Genomic DNA, 23,626 nt, shown 5'->3' with positions numbered 1-23,626 from the left:
CATTACACTGAACACTGGCTCACCACAAGGCTGTGTACTGAGTCCTGTCCTGTACTCCTTGTACACATACGACTGCACACCAGCCCACCAGTCAAACTCTATCATCAAATTCGCCGATGACACCACTGTGATCGGACTCATCTCAGGCGGGGATGAGTCAGCTTACAGAGACGAGGTCGACAAACTGTCTTCTTGGTGCTCGGCGAACAATCTTACACTAAATACCGCAAAGACTAAAGAAATAATCCTGGACTTTCGCAAGCGCAGCACAGACCTGGCCCCACTCCTCATTAACGGAGTATGTGTAGACAGGGTCCAATCCTTCAAATTTCTGGGAGTCCACGTCACGGATAGGCTCTCCTGGTCCACAAACACCACAGTGTTAGTAAAGAAGGCCCAGAAACGACTCCACTTTCTCAGGGTACTGAGAAGGGACAAATTGGACACCAAGCTTCTGGCAACCTTCTACAGAGCCACTGTGGAGAGCATCCTGACTTACGGCATTACAGTGTGGTATACCGGAAGCACGGCAGCAGACAAAAAAGCCATACAGAGGGTGATAAACACTGCCCAGAAGATCGTCGGCTGCTCTCTGCCATCACTAGAAGACATTGCCAACCCCCGATACCTTAGAAGAGCCGGGTCCATTGTTGGAGACCCATACCACCCTGGACACGGCCTGTTCCAGTTGCTTCCATCTGGCAGACGCTACAGGTCCTACAAAGCACGGACAAACAGGCTCAAGGACAGCTTTTTCCCAACAGCCATCAGGTCTCTGAACCTGCAGCAACACGTGACGTGACGACTACACATATCCCTACTATGAAATTAAGTCAAGTCGAAATGAAGTAACAGGAAGGTCGTTTGGCGCTGATCTGCCTTCCAAAGGCTGACTGAGGGAGGGTAAGTATAAAGACTGAGAGGTAAGTGATCCACCTTATTCTTGTTGGCATCGGTGAGGCATCTTGCAGTCGCCGCAAAATGGCGCTCAAGGCGGAGAGCTAACAAGTATGAATATGTCATAAATAAATGTCATAAATGTGTCTGGCCTGGAAAGACGAACTTGTGGTGAAGCACTATACAATTTCGTCATACGCTGCTGAGGGTATGATGACTACTAAGCTTTTTGTCAAGTCAATGATGACGACAATGCCTATGTCCGATTTTCATTTTTTCATTTTTTCAACTACTATTTTTTATCGCAAAATGCATGTTTTGGAGACTATTTATGGTGGTAAATACCCCTAGAACCATCCTGGATCTTTATTTTTAGACAGAATAGTGAAAATACATCCACCTACACAATCAACACTAACTCTGGGTAAAAGCACCAACCAGAACCGACTGGGCTTGGTTCTACTACAACCACCATGCAAAATAAAGTGCCCAAATGGAGGTCATTTATTCGGGCATAGAAGAACTTCTGAACATCCCTAGATGATAATTTTTATACAGAATAGTCAAAAATACAACCCCATTCCTATTGGACACACGTTAAGGGGGTATACACAAACCAGAACCGACTGGGCCTGGTTCTAATACAACCACTATTTTTGTCACAAAATGCATGTTTTTGACACTATTTCTGGTGGGAAATAGTCTCAGAACATCCCTGGATCTTTATTCTTACAGAGAATAGTGAAAATACATCAAACCCACACAATCGACACTAATTGTGGGTAAAGCACCAACCAGAACCGACTGGGCCTGGTTCTAAACAACCACTTGTAAATAAAGTGCCCAAATTGAGGTCATTGATTAGGGCATAACAGAACTTCTGAACATCCCTAGAATATTATTTTTATAAAGAATAATAAAAAATACATCCCCATAATCATTGGACACAATTTCTGGGTAAAAACACGAACCAGAACCGACTGGGCGTGGTTCTAATACAACCACTACTTTAACCGCAAAATGCCTGTTTTGGACACTGTTTGTGGTGGGAAATAGCTCCAGAATCATCCTGGATCATTATTGTTATACAAAATAGTGAAAATACATCCACTCACACAATAAACACAAATTCTGGGTAAAAGCACCAACCAAAACCGACTGGGCCTGTTTCTAAACCACCACTTGTAAATAAAGTGACCAAATGAAAGTAATTCATTCGGGCATAACAGAACTTCTGAACATCGCTAGATGATTACTTCTATACAGAATAGTCAAGTATACATCCCCATCATAATTGGACACAAGTTTCGTATACAAACACCCACCAGAACCGACTGGACCCTGTTATAATGCAGCCACTATTTTGTATCGCAAAATGCATGTTTTGGAAACTATTTATGGAGGGAAATAGCCCCGGAACTGTCCTGGATCTTTATTTTTAGACAGAATAGTGAAAATACATCTACCCACACAATGGATACTATATCTGGGTAAAAGCACCAACCAGAACCGACTGGGCCTGGTTCTTAAAAACCACCACTTGTAAATAAAGTGCCCAAATTGAGGTCATTGATTCGGGCGTAACAAAACTTCTGAACATCCCTAGATGATTATTTTTATACAGAATAATCAAAAATACATCCTTATCATCATTGGACACAATTTCAGGGTAAAAACACCAACCAGAATCGCCTGGGCCTGGTTCTAATACAACCACTATTTTAATCGCAAAATGCCTGTTTTGGACACTTTTTATGGTGGGAAATAGCTCCAGAATCACCTAGAATGATGCCAATGAAAGACTTACATGGATAGGACGATTTTACACTATATACACAGGAACTATGTGTCTCTGACAGTGCGTTGGCAGCAGGGGAACGTTTCAGTTTTTATTGCCTTAATGTGCTTTTCATGGCCTGATAATCACGTTTTGGCCAAGTATGATAGTTTTCATTGTAACTTAATTTCTATCACTTTGAACGATGCCAAATAAAAAACTTACTTGAATTGGACGATTTTACACTATATACACAGTAACTGTGTCTCTGACAGTTTGTTTGGCAGCAGGGGAACTTTTCAGTTTTTATTGCCTTAATGTACTTTTCATACCCTGAAAATCACGTTTTGACCAAGTATGATTGTTTTCATTGTAACTTAATTTTTAGCAATGAGAATAATGCCAAATGGATAACTTACTTGAATTGGACGATTTTACACTATATACACAGTAACTATGTGTCTCTGACAGTTTTTTTGGCAGCAGGGGAATATGTAAGATTAGACAAAGTATCTTTGCAAATGCTTGTTCATATTGTATAAGTTTTTGTGAGTATAACAGCATTGTAGTCATCCTTACGGCTGACATAGCAGCATAAACACCCAACTGTCTGACTGAATAAACAATCTTAGTCTTGTGATTGGGGTGACATGTCAGCACAAATATTCAACTGTCTGACACTGATCAATTACTTTTTGCCCTGCAAATGACTGAAATGTATCTGTCCAAAGTCCTAATGACAACTGTCAGTTTTTCCTGTATTTAAGACACACACACTGGTCATTCGACTAGAGTTTCAGGAACATCGCGTTGAACAGGACCATACTGTAGGAACTCTCACTGTCCACTTTGCAGTCTGGTAATAAACCAATTGGTCCGGGACCAATGAAAGTAGAACAAGAATTAGCAAAGGCATTATAGTCTTGGTCTGTTAATAGAGTCAGGGACTTAACTAAGACAAAGTCAGGGACTTTTGGTCTTTGTGTGTTCAGAAATATTGGGTTAATCACAAAGTGGAGATCAATTTCGGGTAATTTAGAAAATAATTGTTGTTTAAACTATTAGGTAAGTAATTAATATGGGTCAGAAAGCAACAAAAGGGATGGGTTTATTGTCAGACTGCAAAATGAAAATCGGAGAGTTACCGGGACGAGATATCATGGTCCAGCTTGGGCTAAGCCTAATGGCCACCCAAAATGGCCTCCGACCCAGGGAATTACAGACCAAAAATATCTTCCACACCACCACATCTAACAGCTTCTACTCTCTCGACATTGTCGGGAATGATTCTGCCAAGGTAGCTGAAAGTCTAAGAGAACAGTCTGAAGATATCTGCCCAGCAGCACCAGGACAGGAACAACAAACATGGCCATTACATGTCACCCTGAAGTTCATGGGAGACCGGACGACAAGTGGTTAAACCAATTCTCACAGTTGCCCACTCAACGAATCATAATTAACCACGTATATGCAACTGACCTAATGGACAACCCATTGCCCCCGGACACATTGCCTATGGGGATGGATCATCATCAAAAACCCTGGATGGAGAAAAACACAACGTATATGCCGTGGTGACTCAAAAAGACAACCTCAGGACAGGACGACTCCCTGGCGACTGGTCTGCACAAGCCGCAGAAATAGTGGCACTGACAGAGGCATGTAGACTATTCCTAGAATAAGACGTGACGGTGGAAAGACACAGCCCAATCCCTGCTGAATTCCTAAGAGAAATGCAAAATCATTCCCCAGAAAAAGAGAAACTGCAATGGGAAACAGAAGGAGCCACTCAACACAAGAACGGACTCTATGCAGTAGAAAACAAGCCATGCGTGACACGATCATTGTTTGAAGTAATTGCCAAATTGAGCCATGGGAGGAGCCATGTCTCAACAGGAGGGATGATCAGTGCAGTACAACAAACAATGCATGTTCCCAGAGGTCTCCAAACTTCAATTTTTTTGGCAGAAACTGTCTGAACTGCTGTAGACACAACTCTCAAGGCAATGAACGACCCAAGCATGGAACAAGGCAAACAGGAACATATCCCTTCGAGCTTCTGAACATGGATTTCATCAAACTGAACCAAAGTGCTGGACTTGTCGAACAAACCATTAGAACAGTAAAACTCAGACTCAGAAAAACCATGGAAGACACAGGAAAACCATGGCAAGAATGCCTGAGCCTGGTAGAAACGTACATGAAAATCATTCCAACAGCACAGGGATGCACACCATTTGAGGCAGTGAACGACAGACCCTTCCACTTAACAATGTGGGAAAAAGATCTGGTGGTAGAAGAGAAAAGAGAAACAGATTCCCTCACTAAGTGGTTATGCAAAATGTTCCAAGAAAGAACTGTGATGAATGCAAAATAATCTGCCGACATCTTCTCTGTCTCCCACAGAGGAGGTCCTGTCCCCAGGAGACCTGGTACTCGTCTAGGTGATAAAAAGAAAGTGCTGGTCTTCTCCACGTTGGGACGGACCTCACCGTGTGATTTTGGCCATCATCATCACCGCTCTGTGTTCAACCACATGGGGGGAACGTACCAGAACCTTGGTACACTCCCACTGGAGGAGAATGCCCCACTAGCTGGTTCAGGAAACGATCAGGGGCCCCCAGATCTGCATCCCATTAACCAAGTGTTGGGTTTATTCTGTTTTATTATTATAATATTTATATTAATTCATTTCTTTATTAAATCAATCTCTTTCTTTTCTTTGTATTAATTCATTACTTTGTTAAATCATTCTCTTTCTGTTTTTCAAAAGTCTTGAGGTCACGCCAAGTCATCTTTAACCTAGACAGCCTGTTCCAGGATGGTTATACAAACAATCCACCCAATCTCGGTCCTTGAGATTTGGTGGGCCCTTGGTGACGAGGACAGGGCTATTCGGACAATAACAAGAATATTGTTATCGTTATGTAACCGTACACTTCGGGTTTTTCTGTATGTAACGATTATATGATTATGATTATATTATATGATTCTTAGGTCAAGGAGGTTGTATAATTACTCTAATCTAAATGTTGTTAGGTCTAGTCCCTGTTTTTGTTATTAGTAAAATACCTTGATTGTTATTGTAGTCCCAGATGTTGTTTTTACTCATACGTGATGGAATGATCAACAACTCTGTAACTTGTGACCATAAGAATAGGACGAAAATGTCTATTCGAGGAGACGTTCGGAAGTCGTAAGGTGACGCTTGCTGTAACGCTCCCTTCCGGAGGCTTTTTATCTGTTGTATCCATTTCTATTTAATTAAATGTCAATAATTGAATAAGATGTCTTCCTGCAGTTATTGATAATTACGGACGAAGGTAATTATTAATGAACCTGACACCAAGACACCAATCGTCGTTCAAGTACCTTTGCTCAGCCTACAGCTTACTCACTTGGGATTACACAGGACTGACTCCAGTTATTTTTATTGGTACCTACAAGCTCCCAGAGTCTGAATGGTCTGGCCAGACACCTTGGACCAGGTCCTCCTCCATACAGGCTACAAAACCATCACATGGCCCCTTTCCAAAGAAGCTACCACCATGACCGCTAACTTCACCAAGTTAGCCACCACCATCAAAGATGGTAAACATATGCTAGACCTTACGACCAATATCCAACAAAAAGGCTGCATCAACCTATGCCTCCGACCGGACCGACCAGGAAAAGGCCCCCTCTTTACTATCACCATCCGCACTACTAGTCCAGCCATGGTCCCCAAAGTGATTGGTGTGAACCCCTTCGTACAACCATCCGCCACACGCCTACTCAAAATCCGTCCGGCAGGAACAGCCTGAGTAGATACACCTTATTCTCGCCCATGTCCAAACACAGGAAGAAAACGACTACAACCCGATGATGAGGAACAGTTGGTACAGATACACCGCACTCACAGCCCGCGCCACAACCAATGAGTTGTTATGTTTGTTCCCTCTTGCCTACTGCCGTAGCCCAACCACAGCTATGGTCCAACCGACAGAACGAAGAACTCGCCAACCTCACCTACAACTGTATCCTGGGTAATCTGAGAGAATCCTTCCAGCAAAGCTCGACCGCCTACATACCATGGTCGCAGTACCATTAGCAGCTACAGTCAATACCGCAACGTATGTCCAGTGCAACAACCGAACAGACTGTTATCCATCCTGTTTCAACTTCAGCGGACCGGATCCGAAGACCCCTTTGGACCAAGTTCACGTCACCAGGTGCGCCGAGATCAGACACATTCCTTCCCAATCATGGACAGTACTGGACCAAATATGGTGGCTCTGCGAATGGCAAGTGTATATGATCATCCCCACCAATACAACTGGGCTCTGTGTCCCTACATCTGCATCCGACCACACGTACGTTCTAACAGCAGACTCGATTCCAACTGTCGACGCCAACCCACATCTACCCACCAGGCGTCAACGACGGAGCTTTGATTTCTTCCCCCATGATTCAGTTTGGGGCTCGGATGTCCCCCTCTAATACAAACACTGGTCAGTCTCCTCCAAAATCATGATGGCGGTGTTCCCCAGGGTAGGAACAGCGAAGAACACCCTACGTCTAGAAACCATTGACTACAGATTCCAGGCCCGACACTAATCAATTACTTGTTGCCCTGCAAATGACTGAAACGTATCTGTCCAAAGTCTTAGGGACAACTGTCAGTTTTGCCTGTATTTAAGACACACTCACTGGTCATTCGACTAGAGTTGCAGTAACATCGCAGTGAACAGGAGCCCACTGTAGGAACTCTCACTGTCCACTTTGCAGTCTGGTCATACATATTTTCTATTTACATTTATCTCACTCTTTCTTAGCCTGCTCCTGAAGTTGTATTTTCAGACCTAACAAACATTTCAGTTTTTTTGCCCTAATGTGCGTTTCATCCGCTGAAAATCATGTTTTGGCCAAGTATCATAGTTTTCACTATAACTTAACCTAACCCTAACCCTAACCCTAACTTCCATCACTTAGAATGATATCAAATGAAAAACCTACTTAATCTGGATGATTATACACTATATACACAGTAACTATGTGTCACTGACAGTTTGTTTCGAAGCGGGGGAACATTTCAGTTTTTATTGCCTTAACGTGCGTTTCATGCGCTGAAAATCACGTTTTGGCCATGTATCATAGTTTTCACTATAACTTAATTTCTAGCACTTAGAATGATGCTAAATGCAATACTTACTTGAATTGGATGATTTTACACGATAGACACAGTAACTATGTGCCTCTGACAGTTTGTTTCGCAGCAGGGGGACATTTCAGTTTTTATTGCCTTAACGTGCGTTTCATGCGCTGAAAATCACGTTTTGGCCAAGTATCATAGTTTTCACTATAACTTAATTTCTAGCACTTAGAATGATGCTAAATGCAATACTTACTTGAATTGGATGATTTTACACTATAGACACAGTAACTATGTGCCTCTGGCAGTTTGTTTCGCAGCAGGGGAACATTTCAGTTTTTATTGCCTTAACGTGCGTTTCATGCGCTGAAAATCACGTTTTGGCCAAGTATCATAGTTTTCACTATAACTTAATTTCTATCACTTAGAATGATGCTAAATACAAAACTTGCTTGAATTGGACTATTTTACACTATATACACAGTAACTATGTGTCTCTGACAGTTTGTTTCGCAGCAGGGGGACATTTCAGTTTTTATTGCCTTAACGTGCGTTTCATGCGCTGAAAATCATGTTTTGGCCGAGTATGATAGTTTTCACTATAACTTAATTTCTATCACTTAGAATGATGCTAAATGAAAAACTTACTTGAATTGGACGATAATACACTATATACACAGTAACTATATGTCTCTGACAGTTTGTTTCGCAGCAGGGGAACATTTCAGTTTTTATTGCCTTAACGTGCGTTTCATGCGCTGAAAATCACGTTTTGGCCAAGTATCATAATTTTCACTATAACTTAATTTATATCACTTAGAATGATGCCAAATGAAAAACTTACTTGAATTGGACAATTATACACTATATACACAGTAACTATGTGTCAGGTTCATTAATAGTTACCTTCGTCCGTAATTATCAATAACTGCAGGAAGACATCTTATTCAATTATTGACATTTAATTAAATAGAAATGGATACAACAGATAGCCTCCGGAGGGGAGCATTACAGCAAGTGTCACCTTACAACTTCCGAACGTCTCCTCGAATAGACGTTTTCGTCCCATTCTTATGGTCACAAGTTACAGAGTTGTTGATCATTCCATCACGTATGAGTAAAAACAACATCTGGGACTACAATAACAATCAAAGTATTTTACTAATAACAAAAACAGGGACTAGACCTAACAACATTTAGATTAGAGTAATTATACAACCTCCTTGACCTAAGAATCATATAATATAATCATAATCATATAATCGTTACATACAGAAAAACCCGAAGTGTACGGTTACATAACGATAACAATATTCTTGTTATTGTCCGAATAGCCCTGTCCTCGTCACCAAGGGCCCACCAAATCTCAAGGACCCAGATTGGGTGGATTGTTTGTATAACCATCCGGGAACAGGCTGTCTAGGTTAAAGATGACCTGGTGTGACCTTAACACTTTTGAAAAACAGAAAGAGAATGATTTAACAAAGTAATGAATTAATACAGAGAAAAGAAAGAGAATGATTTAATAAAGAAATGAATTAATATAACTATTATAATAGTAAAACAGAATAAACCCAACATTCCCCCGTTTTTATAATATGTATGTTATTAGTCATTTCTTAGTAATCACTAAATGGTAATGTCGGTGACTGCGATTTTATCCGCCTACTCCTTACTCCCATGGCTGGTCTGAAAGAGAAAAAACATAATTATATTCGTCCAATTGGTCCTCGGATTTACCGTACTCCTGGACCTCACTGCTTTCCCCAAACCGTCCCATAAGATACAACTCATGTACTTTAGAATTTGCAGGGGCCATTGCAGTAGTTATAAGTCGGCTTAGCAAGGAGCGCAAACAGGGGATACTACATCACCCACACAATGTTAGGATAGCGGTAATTGTGCCTATAGTAACCACGAAGGATGTAGCCAAATCTTTAGATTTTCCAAAGGTCTTATCCCACCAATCTGACAATGCGGACGTATCTACTCCAGAGTGCTCTTGCATATTGCGGTTCAGTGTTTGCAGGCCAGTAATGGCCCTGGTGAGAGATCCACTGGGTGACGCGTTGTTCGGTATGAAGGTGCAACATTGTTTTCCAAACATTGCACACACGCCCCCTGTTTCAAGGATCATATCCACCGCTATGCGATTCTGGAACGCCATCAGACTGGTAGCTGCCAGTTGTTCCTTCATGGCCACAAATCCCTGTTCAGTATAATTTCCAAGTTTTGAACATTGTAATGTAAGTAATTTATTCTATCCACATTTTTGTTTGGGGTGATTAGAAGGAAGATAGACTCCCAACCTGCTGCGATCTGATTAGCCAGCTTATACTCATCTGGTACGCCCCGGGGGATGCCAATCGCATCAATGTATGTTGGATCTCCTTCCCTCCATGCCTCTCGACGATGTCGGGAGGGTCGACCCTTCACCTCCGAATTATGAGCCGCCAATTGTATCTCCTCCACTGTGGATGGAAAAACAGACACCGGTAAGAGCAGTGAGACCAAAGTACCTAGTCCTGCCGCGTTTCGGCAGGAGTCGTATAATTTATCTACCACCCCGCCACCATAGGCCAGAACGTGGTATCAGGGGTGTAGTTTGTTTTAGAACGCCGGTACACCACGTCTCATTTATCGCCCCCAGCTTCAGACCATGCCCTGTAAGGTTTAAGCAGGTAAAATGATTAAACAGTGGAAAAATTGACTTCCTATTTACCGCGTAACAGGATAAACACTGCTTCAATATTTTTTCTTGCCAAGTAGGACACGTTTTTTCATTTGTAAAAACACTTTTCCCCAAATGAATGGTGATTGAGGGAGTTGTTAGATCCCATCGTATTTTCCCTTGTCTGGTAGGTTATCCTAATCCTTTGTAAGATGGTTTAGTCTCAATTGAAACCATATGGAGACGTCAAACCCAATATAAAAGAGTTCCCTATAGTTTTATGGTATTGCTTGCTGAGCAATAATCTTTTCAATTAATATTGGTGTTTCCCGTATTTTATTAAGTCAGAAAGTTTATCTTACCCGTCCCCTCAATGTTTCAATTGAGACCACCCTTTTACCAAAGTAGCTCCACATAGTGCTTGCCTTCTTTACTCTCCATTAACAGCGCCCAATTATCCCCCGTTTGGGAAATCCCTGTTTCAGAAATAAATTTCACAGGTTAATATGTCAGTCCAAGCTTTCCAATCTTGACCAATTTCTGCAACAAGGCTTTTCCCAATCTTCAATTTTTTTGCTGTTAATGTACCACACATATTTCCCACCATAGATTGCCCCTTTGTATGGCAACCGGGACGTCGCCGAGTCCAAATATATATTTTCATTTTGGAAATTTGATTTAGTAGGTAATGTTAATTAAATGTAAATGTGTATGTTTCTCGGTTTACCCTCCCGTAAGAAGGTGTATCCTCAATTGAAACGCCTCCGCCTTTTTCTCCAACTGGAGAAAACAACCCTACTGTGGAAAGGAATAGAATCACAATCATCATTAATCTCATTGCCCCAAAAGCAATAATTGTTTTCAACATGACTTTTTGTCTTTGTTTAGGGAGTTTTCCTCTTGAAACGTTTCAATTTAGACAACCTTCTTACTGTGGGAAAGGTGCATCCGTGTCCCCTTTCAGTAACAAGGACCCTCCCACTTTGCGTTGCTCCGATGTTTCTTCTTTTATGCTGCTTATCAGCATCCAGTCTTCAAGAATCACCGTCGCTTCGTCCGTTTCCTGTTGACAAGCAAAATCTCCCTCTGATAGTCTAAATTTGGTGTGTGCGTTTTTTTTTTTTTTTTTTTTATAGATTCGCGTCATCATCCAATTGTCATTGTGTGGTGAATAATAACAATTTGTAAGGTCTACCAAACAGGACTTCATATAAGGTCCGCCAATTGTGGATGGTAGACAACTATTATATTAACAAAATGGGAGCCATTATCACTTATAAATAGTTTCTGGAATTCCATATCGTGGAATGATATCCATATGATCTAATAAAAATAAAATAAAATCTATATGTATTTTTTGAAATGGATATGTGGTTATGCATTATAGATTTAAACCCTAAGCCTTGTAGTGCCGTTGTAGCAAGACCACCTCCCCCTTGTCGAGACATAGGTCTTCCCTTGACTCAAGCCCAAATTATTTTCTTTATTGATCTTTTATTGATAGATTATGTCTCGGTGGTCTGCCAATCAAAAAACACAAAAAGACAAACTATCATTCACGCTCACACTCATAAACAGAAGAATTTAGTGTGTTCAACCAGTCTAGCATCCATAATTTCATTTTGTGGGAGTAAACTGGAGTACCCGGAGAAAATCCACAAATTCTCGAGGACGCCATGAATACCCCACATTCCGGAAGGTCTGGATCCACCCCGCATTCATTAGTAGATCCTTTAATATACACACCCCCACTCTAGCCTTTTAACCGTTTGTAAAAAATTTCCTTCAAGTTTCACACAAAGTTATATCCTCTTTAATGCTATCAGTTTAGCTATTTGTTCCCCGAATTGAGGTCGGAATAGTTTCACATCTAAAGTTTTTATTTTTTACAGCCGCCATGACCTAATGGCCCCCTATCATGTTTTTGGAAAATCCCAATTCCCTCTAATAGCATGCCAATCACCTTTTAATGCGGCCATCCAATTTTGTTTCTACTTGTTTCAGGTGATAAGATAATCTCCCCCATTTGTAAAACAAATTCATCCACACCTCTTTTATACAACATGACGCCTATGGCCTTTATTACGTCGCCTTGACTCCAAATTCTATGAACCAAGATAACACGCCGAATTTGTAAGCGAATTTCCCCCATCCCATTTTGTTCATAGACAACCCATCTACCTAAAGCGTCACTTGTTTCAAAACATGAAAGGCCCCACTAGAATTCGTGCATCCAGCGCCAAATAGAGCCTATTTACACATTTGTCTCAAATTTGTTTTAGATATGGGGTCCCCAATTTCCCAAAATTTCCCAGAATTATGTACCACCACATCCTGTCAAAAACCCAAAACGACTAACATAACCTGTTTCTAAGCCAGATTCTGGAATTTGGAGAATTTCTCCTTTCCCTCCCTTATCTAAGCTTGTTATTGCCACTCGTTATCACTGTAACATTCAGGCGTATTAACCCCATCGTTGCAATGATATGAATTTCTAAAGTTCTCACCAATTTGCATGCCCTTAAAGCAGTAAAAAGCAACGTTATTTGGTTGTATCAATTGACCAATGCTTATCCAATCCGTAATATCCTTAAAGTCATCAATATGACCTGTGACAAAGCATATTTCCTCCCGCCAGGACAACAGACAATGTTCTTTCAAGTGCACTTTGAAAAACATTCCATGTTACTCCATTCTTAGGGAAAATATGCTCATCCTAAACCAATTATTTTATTTACAATTCCCCTAATTATTTGGATGAATGCCATGAATTTTATCATGCCACTATTGCATTGTAAATTTCCCATCTGATGTCGTTAACAGCCAAATAATTCAATACCTACTATACTTTGTAAATCACCTCATATGATGTTTACTTAAGACACGAGTCATTTCCCATAGCCTGTTACCAAAACAAAAATCTACAACAATTAAATGAGAGAAATCAACCTTTTGTTAGACAATTCCTAATTACAAACTTTAATGTTTTAAAAACCTTATCGTCACCAATATACCATAATTTTGTAAATTTTGTCATCCTGGCCTTTTCTTTAACCAGCCAACCCCCTGGATTAAAGTATTTTGAACAATCAAAAAATTCTGAAATAGTATTAATATTATTTTATCCTCCAAAAGCTAGTTTCCTTTAACTAAGAGCCCTTTGAAATCCACAATTGCTCAAAAATAACTATTTTGGTCTATTTCCCAAATCCAAAGCTTTTTACCAAATCAACCTTTTACTGAACAGATTTTTTCTATCCTCTTAATACATTTCATTTTAAAACCCAAAATATCAATGCGAAAGCATTCGCATAACCTTGCATTTCTTGCAGCCCATGTATTGTTCTTATTTTGAAAAGTCCAAACAGAAAACGCAATTAGCCGTTAACTATGACCTCCACTCTTGCTGCGAAAACAGCATTGTTATCTTATGTTTACAAACCAGCTTTTTCCCTGTGCCCAAATACAACGCTTTTTAGAGAAGACAACCATTAAAACGTCAAATTAACCCCTCTTCCGATATTCAACTACATCACAATATTTTTCCAAGACCCCATATATCCAGAATATGTATGCTGCAAGCACAACAATATGGCAAAAACCCATTTTCTGCCCTCAAGTTTGCTTCAGCACCCCCAAGGCCAATTATTATTATTATAATGTCTTCACGGAAAGAGTTGTTGATCATTCCATCACGTATGAGTAAAAACAACATCTGGGACTACAATAACAATCAAAGTATTTTACTAATAACAAAAACAGGGACTAGACCTAACAACATTTAGATTAGAGTAATTATACAACCTCCTTGACCTAAGAATCATATAATATAATCATAATCATATAATCGTTACATACAGAAAAACCCGAAGTGTACGGTTACATAACGATAACAATATTCTTGTTATTGTCCGAATAGCCCTGTCCTCGTCACCAAGGGCCCACCAAATCTCAAGGACCCAGATTGGGTGGATTGTTTGTATAACCATCCGGGAACAGGCTGTCTAGGTTAAAGATGACTTGGTGTGACCTTAACACTTTTGAAAAACAGAAAGAGAATGATTTAACAAAGTAATGAATTAATACAGAGAAAAGAAAGAGAATGATTTAATAAAGAAATGAATTAATATAACTATTATAATAGTAAAACAGAATAAACCCAACACTATGTGTCTCTGACAGTTTGTTTCGCAGCAGGGGAACATTTCAGTTTTTATTGGCTTAACGTGCGTTTCATGCGCTGAAAATCACGTTTTGGCCAAGTATCATAGTTTTCATTATAACTTAATATCTAGCCATTAGAATGATGCCAAATGAAAAACTTATTAAATTATAAAATTTGATGATATTACACTATGTATAGAGAGACATTTGTGTCTCTGACAGTTTTACACAGTTTTACAAGTTATGACTCCAGACTCTTAATTTACAATTCTGCCTTTATGGATACATTGCATCACCACCCCCTGAGTGGATCACTTACCTCTCACTGTCTTTCACTTACCTTCATTCAGCATGTAGGTGTCAGATCACCTTGTACCTAATGTCTATTCATATTACCTCACCCGAAGTTATTACACAGAAGGGATTGTGTTGTGTTACCCCAAGTTCAGAGTCCCAACGGATGTGGGAAACTTAAAGCGTCTGTCTGCCAGAGAGCAGCAGCTGGAACCGATTGTGACCAGGGTGGCATGGGTCCCTGATCATGTCCCTGGCTCTGCTGAGGTAACGAGGGCTGGCAATGTCTTCCAGTGAGGGCAGAGTAGCCGACGTTCTTCTGCGTAGTGGTGATACCTTTCTAAATAGCCTTTTTGTCTGCTGCCGTTCTTCCCGCGTACCACCAAATGTGCTTTTTATGTGCTGATAAGCACGTTTTGGTCGAATATGAAAGTTTTCAAGTGTGCACTTGACCCTAGATGACCTGGAGAGTGACAGTTACTCCTGAAGTTGAACCTCTTTTCATCGCACAATACAAGGAAAAAATTGCAAACCCTGTTAGCCAGCCTTTCTTATATTTCTCGAGGCGAACAAACAATTGCAAGGCCAACTAGTTAGCCTTTCTTACATTCCACGATCTTTTAATTCAATTGTAAAACCAGTTTGGCTAGTCTACCTTGCATTCTACGATCTTAAAAAACAAAGTTAAACCAGTATGACCACATGGTGCGACAAGAATAAACAATTATTAAGCCAGTTAGCCAGTCCATCCCACAATTTCCTCCTTTTGTGTCTGTGAAAATATCGAAATATTGAAGTGGCTGTTTCCATGAGCCAGAGAAGAACCAGTCAAGCCATCCTCGTTGTGGACCCGGATCTCCGGTCACAGCTCTCTGCATGTTCCTAATAGCCTGCAGGGCATCATGGATCGAGCAGGACATGCCAGCAGGGATGAAGGGGCAGCACGAGTCTCCCACCATGAAACACACACAGCCCCGCTGGGTGGCCACTCCGTCAAGAGCAGGGCAGCCCTGGAAAATCACTTAGGCCATAGCGGCTACCCAGCCTGACTGATGAGCCGACACAGGCCCGGAACCTGCCTTCAATGGTCTTCAAATGCAGGGCGTTCCTTGCCGCTCCCACTCAAGGGAACTGAGCCATTAGGATTTTGGATGAGACTGACCAGTATTTGTGTTTGAGGGACACATCCGAGCCACACACTGGATCATGGTCGTGAGCTCCGTCAATAATGTGCCCAAATGGAGGTCATTGATTCGGGAATAACAGAACTTCTGAAGATCCCAAGATGATTATTTTTATACATAATAATCAAAAATACATCCCCATCGTCAATGGATACAATTTTTCGGGTAAATTCACCAACCAGAACAGACTGGGCCTGGTTCTAATACAACCACTATTTTAATCGCAGAATGCCTGTTTTGGACACTGTTTATGGAGGGAAAATAGCTCCAGAACCATCCTGGATCATTATTTTTACACAGAATAGTGAAAATACATCCATCAACACATTCAACACTAATTATGGGTAGAAGCACCAACCAGAACCGACTGGGCCTGGTTCTAATACGACCTCTTTTTTAATCGCAAAATGCCTGTTTTGGACAATGTTTATGGTGGGAAACATTATTTTTATAGAAAATAGTGAAACTACATCCACCCACTCAATCAACACAAATTCTGGGTAAATACACCAACCAGAACCGATTGGGCCTTGTTCTAATACAACCACTATTTTTATCGCAAAATGTTTTGGACACTATTGACGGTGTGAAATATTCCCAGAACATCCCTGCATCTTTAATTTTACACATAATAGTGAAAATGCATCCATCCACACAATTGACACTAAATCTGGGTAAAAGCGGCAACCAGAACCGACTGGGCCCGGTTCTAATTCAACCACCGTGCAAAATAAAGATCCATTGGAGGTTTTTGATTCTTGTGTAAAAAAAAGCCCCAAAACATCCCTACATGATTATTTTTAAACAGAATAGTAAAATATACATCCCCATCCTCTTTGGACACAAGTTTCGGATATAAACAGCAACCAGAACCGAGACTACCCAGTTATAATGCAACTATCCATCGTTCCTGCCTGCCTAAAATCTGCCACCATCATTCCTGTCCCCAAAAAGGCCAACCATCTGCAGCTTGAACAATTACAGGCCTGTTGCTCTCACGCCTGTGATCATGAAGTGCTTTGAAAAGTTGGTGGCCCGACACATCAGAAGGACAATCCCCCCCTCAGTTGACCCTCACCAGTTTGCTTATAGAGAAAACAGGTCCACTGAGGATGCTATCGCTGTGGCTCTTCACACAGCACTGAGCCACCTGGAGCACCGGGGGAACTATGTGACGATGCTTTTCATAGACTATAGCTCAGCCTTTAACACCATCAAGCCGGACATCCTGAAGGACAAACTCTACCACCTTGGACTATCCTCTTCAATCTGCTGCTGGGTAAAGAACTTCTTGACTGGTCGACCACAAACTGTCAGAATGGGTCCACACCTCTCTTCCGCCATTACACTGAACACTGGCTCACCACAAGGCTGTGTACTGAGTCCTGTCCTGTACTCCTTGTACACATACGACTGCACACCAGCCCACCAGTCAAACTCTATCATCAAATTCGCCGATGACACCACTGTGATCGGACTCATCTCAGGCGGGGATGAGTCAGCTTACAGAGACGAGGTCGTTAAACTGTCTTCTTGGTGCTCGGCGAACAATCTTACACTAAATACCGCAAAGACTAAAGAAATAATCCTGGACTTTCGCAAGCGCAGCACAGACCTGGCCCCACTCCTCATTAACGGAGTATGTGTAGACAGGGTCCAATCCTTCAAATTTCTGGGAGTCCACGTCACGGATAGGCTCTCCTGGTCCACAAACACCACAGTGTTAGTAAAGAAGGCCCAGAAACGACTCCACTTTCTCAGGGTGCTGAGAAGGGACAAATTGGACACCAAGCTTCTGGCAACCTTCTACAGAGCCACTGTGGAGAGCATCCTGACTTACGGCATTACAGTGTGGTATACCGGAAGCACGGCAGCAGACAAAAAAGCCATACAGAGGGTGATAAACACTGCCCAGAAGATCGTCGGCTGCTCTCTGCCATCACTAGAAGACATTGCCAACCCCCGATACCTTAGAAGAGCCGGGTCCATTGTTGGAGACCCATGCCACCCTGGACACGGCCTGTTCCAGTTGCTTCCATCTGGCAGACGCTACAGGTCCTACAATGCACGGACAAACAGGCTCAAGGACAGCTTTTTCCCAACAGCCATCAGGTCTCTGAACCTGCAGCAACACGTGACGTGACGACTACACATATCCCTACTATGAAATTAAGTCAAGTCGAAATGAAGTAACAGGAAGGTCGTTTGGCGCAGATCTGCCTTCCAAAGGCTGACTGAGGGAGGGTAAGTATAAAGACTGAGAGGTAAGTGATCCACCTTATTCTTGTTGGCATCGGTGAGGCATCTTGCAGTCGCCGCAAAATGGCGCTCAAGGCGGAGAGCTAACAAGTATGAATATGTCATAAATAAATGTCATAAATGTGTCTGGCCTGGAAAGACGAACTTGTGGTGAAGCACTATACAATTTCGTCATACGCTGCTGAGGGTATGATGACTACTAAGCTTTTTGTCAAGTCAATGATGACGACAATGCCTATGTCTGATTTTCATTTTTTCATTTTTTCAACTACTATTTTTTATCGCAAAATGCATGTTTTGGAGACTATTTATGGTGGTAAATACCCCTAGAACCATCCTGGATCTTTATTTTTAGACAGAATAGTGAAAATACATCCACCTACACAATCAACACTAACTCTGGGTAAAAGCACCAACCAGAACCGACTGGGCTTGGTTCTACTACAACCACCATGCAAAATAAAGTGCCCAAATGGAGGTCATTTATTCGGGCATAGAAGAACTTCTGAACATCCCTAGATGATCATTTTTATACAGAATAGTCAAAAATACAACCCCATTCCTATTGGACACACGTTAAGGGGGTATACACAAACCAGAACCGACTGGGCCTGGTTCTAATACAACCACTATTTTTGTCGCAAAATGCATGTTTTTGACACTATTTCTGGTGGGAAATAGTCTCAGAACATCCCTGGATCTTTATTCTTACAGAGAATAGTGAAAATACATCAAACCCACACAATCGACACTAATTGTGGGTAAAGCACCAACCAGAACCGACTGGGCCTGGTTCTAAACAACCACTTGTAAATAAAGTGCCCAAATTGAGGTCATTGATTAGGGCATAACAGAACTTCTGAACATCCCTAGAATATTATTTTTATAAAGAATAATAAAAAATACATCCCTATAATCATTGGACACAATTTCTGGGTAAAAACACGAACCAGAACCGACTGGGCGTGGTTCTAATACAACCACTACTTTAACCGCAAAATGCCTGTTTTGGACACTGTTTGTGGTGGGAAAATAGCTCCAGAACCATCCTGGATCATTATTGTTATACAAAATAGTGAAAATGCATCCACTCACACAATAAACACAAATTCTGGGTAAAAGCACCAACCAAAACCGACTGGGCCTGTTTCTAAACCACCACTTGTAAATAAAGTGACCAAATGAAAGTAATTCATTCGGGCATAAACGAACTTCTGAACATCGCTAGATGATTACTTCTATACAGAATAGTCAAGTATACATCCCCATCATAATTGGACACAAGTTTCGTATACAAACACCCACCAGAACCGACTGGACCCTGTTATAATGCAGCCACTATTTTGTATCGCAAAATGCATGTTTTGGACACTATTTATGGAGGGATATAGCCCCGGAACTGTCCTGGATCTTTATTTTTAGACAGAATAGTGAAAATACATCTACCCACACAATGGATACTATATCTGGGTAAAAGCACCAACCAGAACCGACTGGGCCTGGTTCTTAAAAACCACCACTTGTAAATAAAGTGCCCAAATTGAGGTCATTGATTCGGGCGTAACAAAACTTCTGAACATCCCTAGATGATTATTTTTATACAGAATAATCAAAAATACATCCTTATCATCATTGGACACAATTTCAGGGTAAAAACACCAACCAGAATCGCCTGGGCCTGGTTCTAATACAACCACTATTTTAATCGCAAAATGCCTGTTTTGGACACTTTTTATGGTGGGAAATAGCTCCAGAATCACCTAGAATGATGCCAATGAAAGACTTACATGGATAGGACGATTTTACACTATATACACAGGAACTATGTGTCTCTGACAGTGCGTTGGCAGCAGGGGAACGTTTCAGTTTTTATTGCCTTAATGTGCTTTTCATGGCCTGATAATCACGTTTTGGCCAAGTATGATAGTTTTCATTGTAACTTAATTTCTATCACTTTGAACGATGCCAAATAAAAAACTTACTTGAATTGGACGACTTTACACTATATACACAGTAACTGTATCTCTGACAGTTTGTTTGGCAGCAGGGGAACTTTTCAGTTTTTATTGCCTTAATGTACTTTTCATACCCTGAAAATCACGTTTTGGCCAAGTATGATTGTTTTCATTGTAACTTAATTTTTAGCAATGAGAATAATGCCAAATGGATAACTTACTTGAATTGGACGATTTTACACTATATACACAGTAACTATGTGTCTCTGACAGTTTTTTTGGCAGCAGGGGAATATGTAAGATTAGACAAAGTATCTTTGCAAATGCTTGTTCATATTGTATAAGTTTTTGTGAGTATAACAGCATTGTAGTCATCCTTACGGCTGACATAGCAGCATAAACACCCAACTGTCTGACTGAATAAACAATCTTAGTCTTGTGATTGGGGTGACATGTCAGCACAAATATTCAACTGTCTGACACTGATCAATTACTTTTTGCCCTGCAAATGACTGAAATGTATCTGTCCAAAGTCCTAATGACAACTGTCAGTTTTTCCTGTATTTAAGACACACACACTGGTCATTCGACTAGAGTTTCAGGAACATCGCGTTGAACAGGACCATACTGTAGGAACTCTCACTGTCCACTTTGCAGTCTGGTAATAAACCAATTGGTCCGGGACCAATGAAAGTAGAACAAGAATTAGCAAAGGCATTATAGTCTTGGTCTGTTAATAGAGTCAGGGACTTAACTAAGACAAAGTCAGGGACTTTTGGTCTTTGTGTGTTCAGAAATATTGGGTTAATCACAAAGTGGAGATCAATTTCGGGTAATTTAGAAAATAATTGTTGTTTAAACTATTAGGTAAGTAATTAATATGGGTCAGAAAGCAACAAAAGGGATGGGTTTATTGTCAGACTGCAAAATGAAAATCGGAGAGTTACCGGGACGAGATATCATGGTCCAGCTTGGGCTAAGCCTAATGGCCACCCAAAATGGCCTCCGACCCAGGGAATTACAGACCAAAAATATCTTCCACACCACCACATCTAACAGCTTCTACTCTCTCGACATTGTCGGGAATGATTCTGCCAAGGTAGCTGAAAGTCTAAGAGAACAGTCTGAAGATATCTGCCCAGCAGCACCAGGACAGGAACAACAAACATGGCCATTACATGTCACCCTGAAGTTCATGGGAGACCGGACGACAAGTGGTTAAACCAATTCTCACAGTTGCCCACTCAACGAATCATAATTAACCACGTATATGCAACTGACCTAATGGACAACCCATTGCCCCCGGACACATTGCCTATGGGGATGGATCATCATCAAAAACCCTGGATGGAGAAAAACACAACGTATATGCCGTGGTGACTCAAAAAGACAACCTCAAGACAGGACGACTCCCTGGCGACTGGTCTGCACAAGCCGCAGAAATAGTGGCACTGACAGAGGCATGTAGACTATTCCTAGAATAAGACGTGACGGTGGAAAGACACAGCCCAATCCCTGCTGAATTCCTAAGAGAAATGCAAAATCATTCCCCAGAAAAAGAGAAACTGCAATGGGAAACAGAAGGAGCCACTCAACACAAGAACGGACTCTATGCAGTAGAAAACAAGCCATGCGTGACACGATCATTGTTTGAAGTAATTGCCAAATTGAGCCATGGGAGGAGCCATGTCTCAACAGGAGGGATGATCAGTGCAGTACAACAAACAATGCATGTTCCCAGAGGTCTCCAAACTTCAATTTTTTTGGCAGAAACTGTCTGAACTGCTGTAGACACAACTCTCAAGGCAATGAACGACCCAAGCATGGAACAAGGCAAACAGGAACATATCCCTTCGAGCTTCTGAACATGGATTTCATCAAACTGAACCAAAGTGCTGGACTTGTCGAACAAACCATTAGAACAGTAAAACTCAGACTCAGAAAAACCATGGAAGACACAGGAAAACCATGGCAAGAATGCCTGAGCCTGGTAGAAACGTACATGAAAATCATTCCAACAGCACAGGGATGCACACCATTTGAGGCAGTGAACGACAGACCCTTCCACTTAACAATGTGGGAAAAAGATCTGGTGGTAGAAGAGAAAAGAGAAACAGATTCCCTCACTAAGTGGTTATGCAAAATGTTCCAAGAAAGAACTGTGATGAATGCAAAATAATCTGCCGACATCTTCTCTGTCTCCCACAGAGGAGGTCCTGTCCCCAGGAGACCTGGTACTCGTCAAGGTGATAAAAAGAAAGTGCTGGTCTTCTCCACGTTGGGACGGACCTCACCGTGTGATTTTGGCCATCATCATCACCGCTCTGTGTTCAACCACATGGGGGGAACGTACCAGAACCTTGGTACACTCCCACTGGAGGAGAATGCCCCACTAGCTGGTTCAGGAAACGATCAGGGGCCCCCAGATCTGCATCCCATTAACCAAGACACCAATCGTCGTTCAAGTACCTTTGCTCAGCCTACAGCTTACTCACTTGGGATTACACAGGACTGACTCCAGTTATTTTTATTGGTACCTACAAGCTCCCAGAGTCTGAATGGTCTGGCCAGACACCTTGGACCAGGTCCTCCTCCATACAGGCTACAAAACCATCACATGGCCCCTTTCCAAAGAAGCTACCACCATGACCGCTAACTTCACCAAGTTAGCCACCACCATCAAAGATGGTAAACATATGCTAGACCTTACGACCAATATCCAACAAAAAGGCTGCATCAACCTATGCCTCCGACCGGACCGACCAGGAAAAGGCCCCCTCTTTACTATCACCATCCGCACTACTAGTCCAGCCATGGTCCCCAAAGTGATTGGTGTGAACCCCTTCGTACAACCATCCGCCACACGCCCTACTCAAAATCCGTCCGGCAGGAACACCTAAGCCTGAGTAGATACACCTTATTCTCGCCCATGTCCAAACACAGGAAGAAAACGACTACAACCCGATGATGAGGAACAGTTGGTACAGATACACCGCACTCACAGCCCGCGCCACAACCAATGAGTTGTTATGTCTGTTCCCTCTTGCCTACTGCCGTAGCCCAACCACAGCTATGGTCCAACCGACAGAACGAAGAACTCGCCAACCTCACCTACAACTGTATCCTGGGTAATCTGAGAGAATCCTTCCAGCAAAGCTCGACCGCCTACATACCATGGTCGCAGTACCATTAGCAGCTACAGTCAATACCGCAACGTATGTCCAGTGCAACAACCGAACAGACTGTTATCCATCCTGTTTCAACTTCAGCGGACCGGATCCGAAGACCCCTTTG

The sequence above is a fragment of the Stigmatopora nigra genome, chromosome 18, assembly GCF_051989575.1.
Source record: "Stigmatopora nigra isolate UIUO_SnigA chromosome 18, RoL_Snig_1.1, whole genome shotgun sequence".
Lineage (NCBI taxonomy): Eukaryota > Metazoa > Chordata > Actinopteri > Syngnathiformes > Syngnathidae > Stigmatopora > Stigmatopora nigra.
This window is presented reverse-complemented; position numbering follows the sequence as displayed.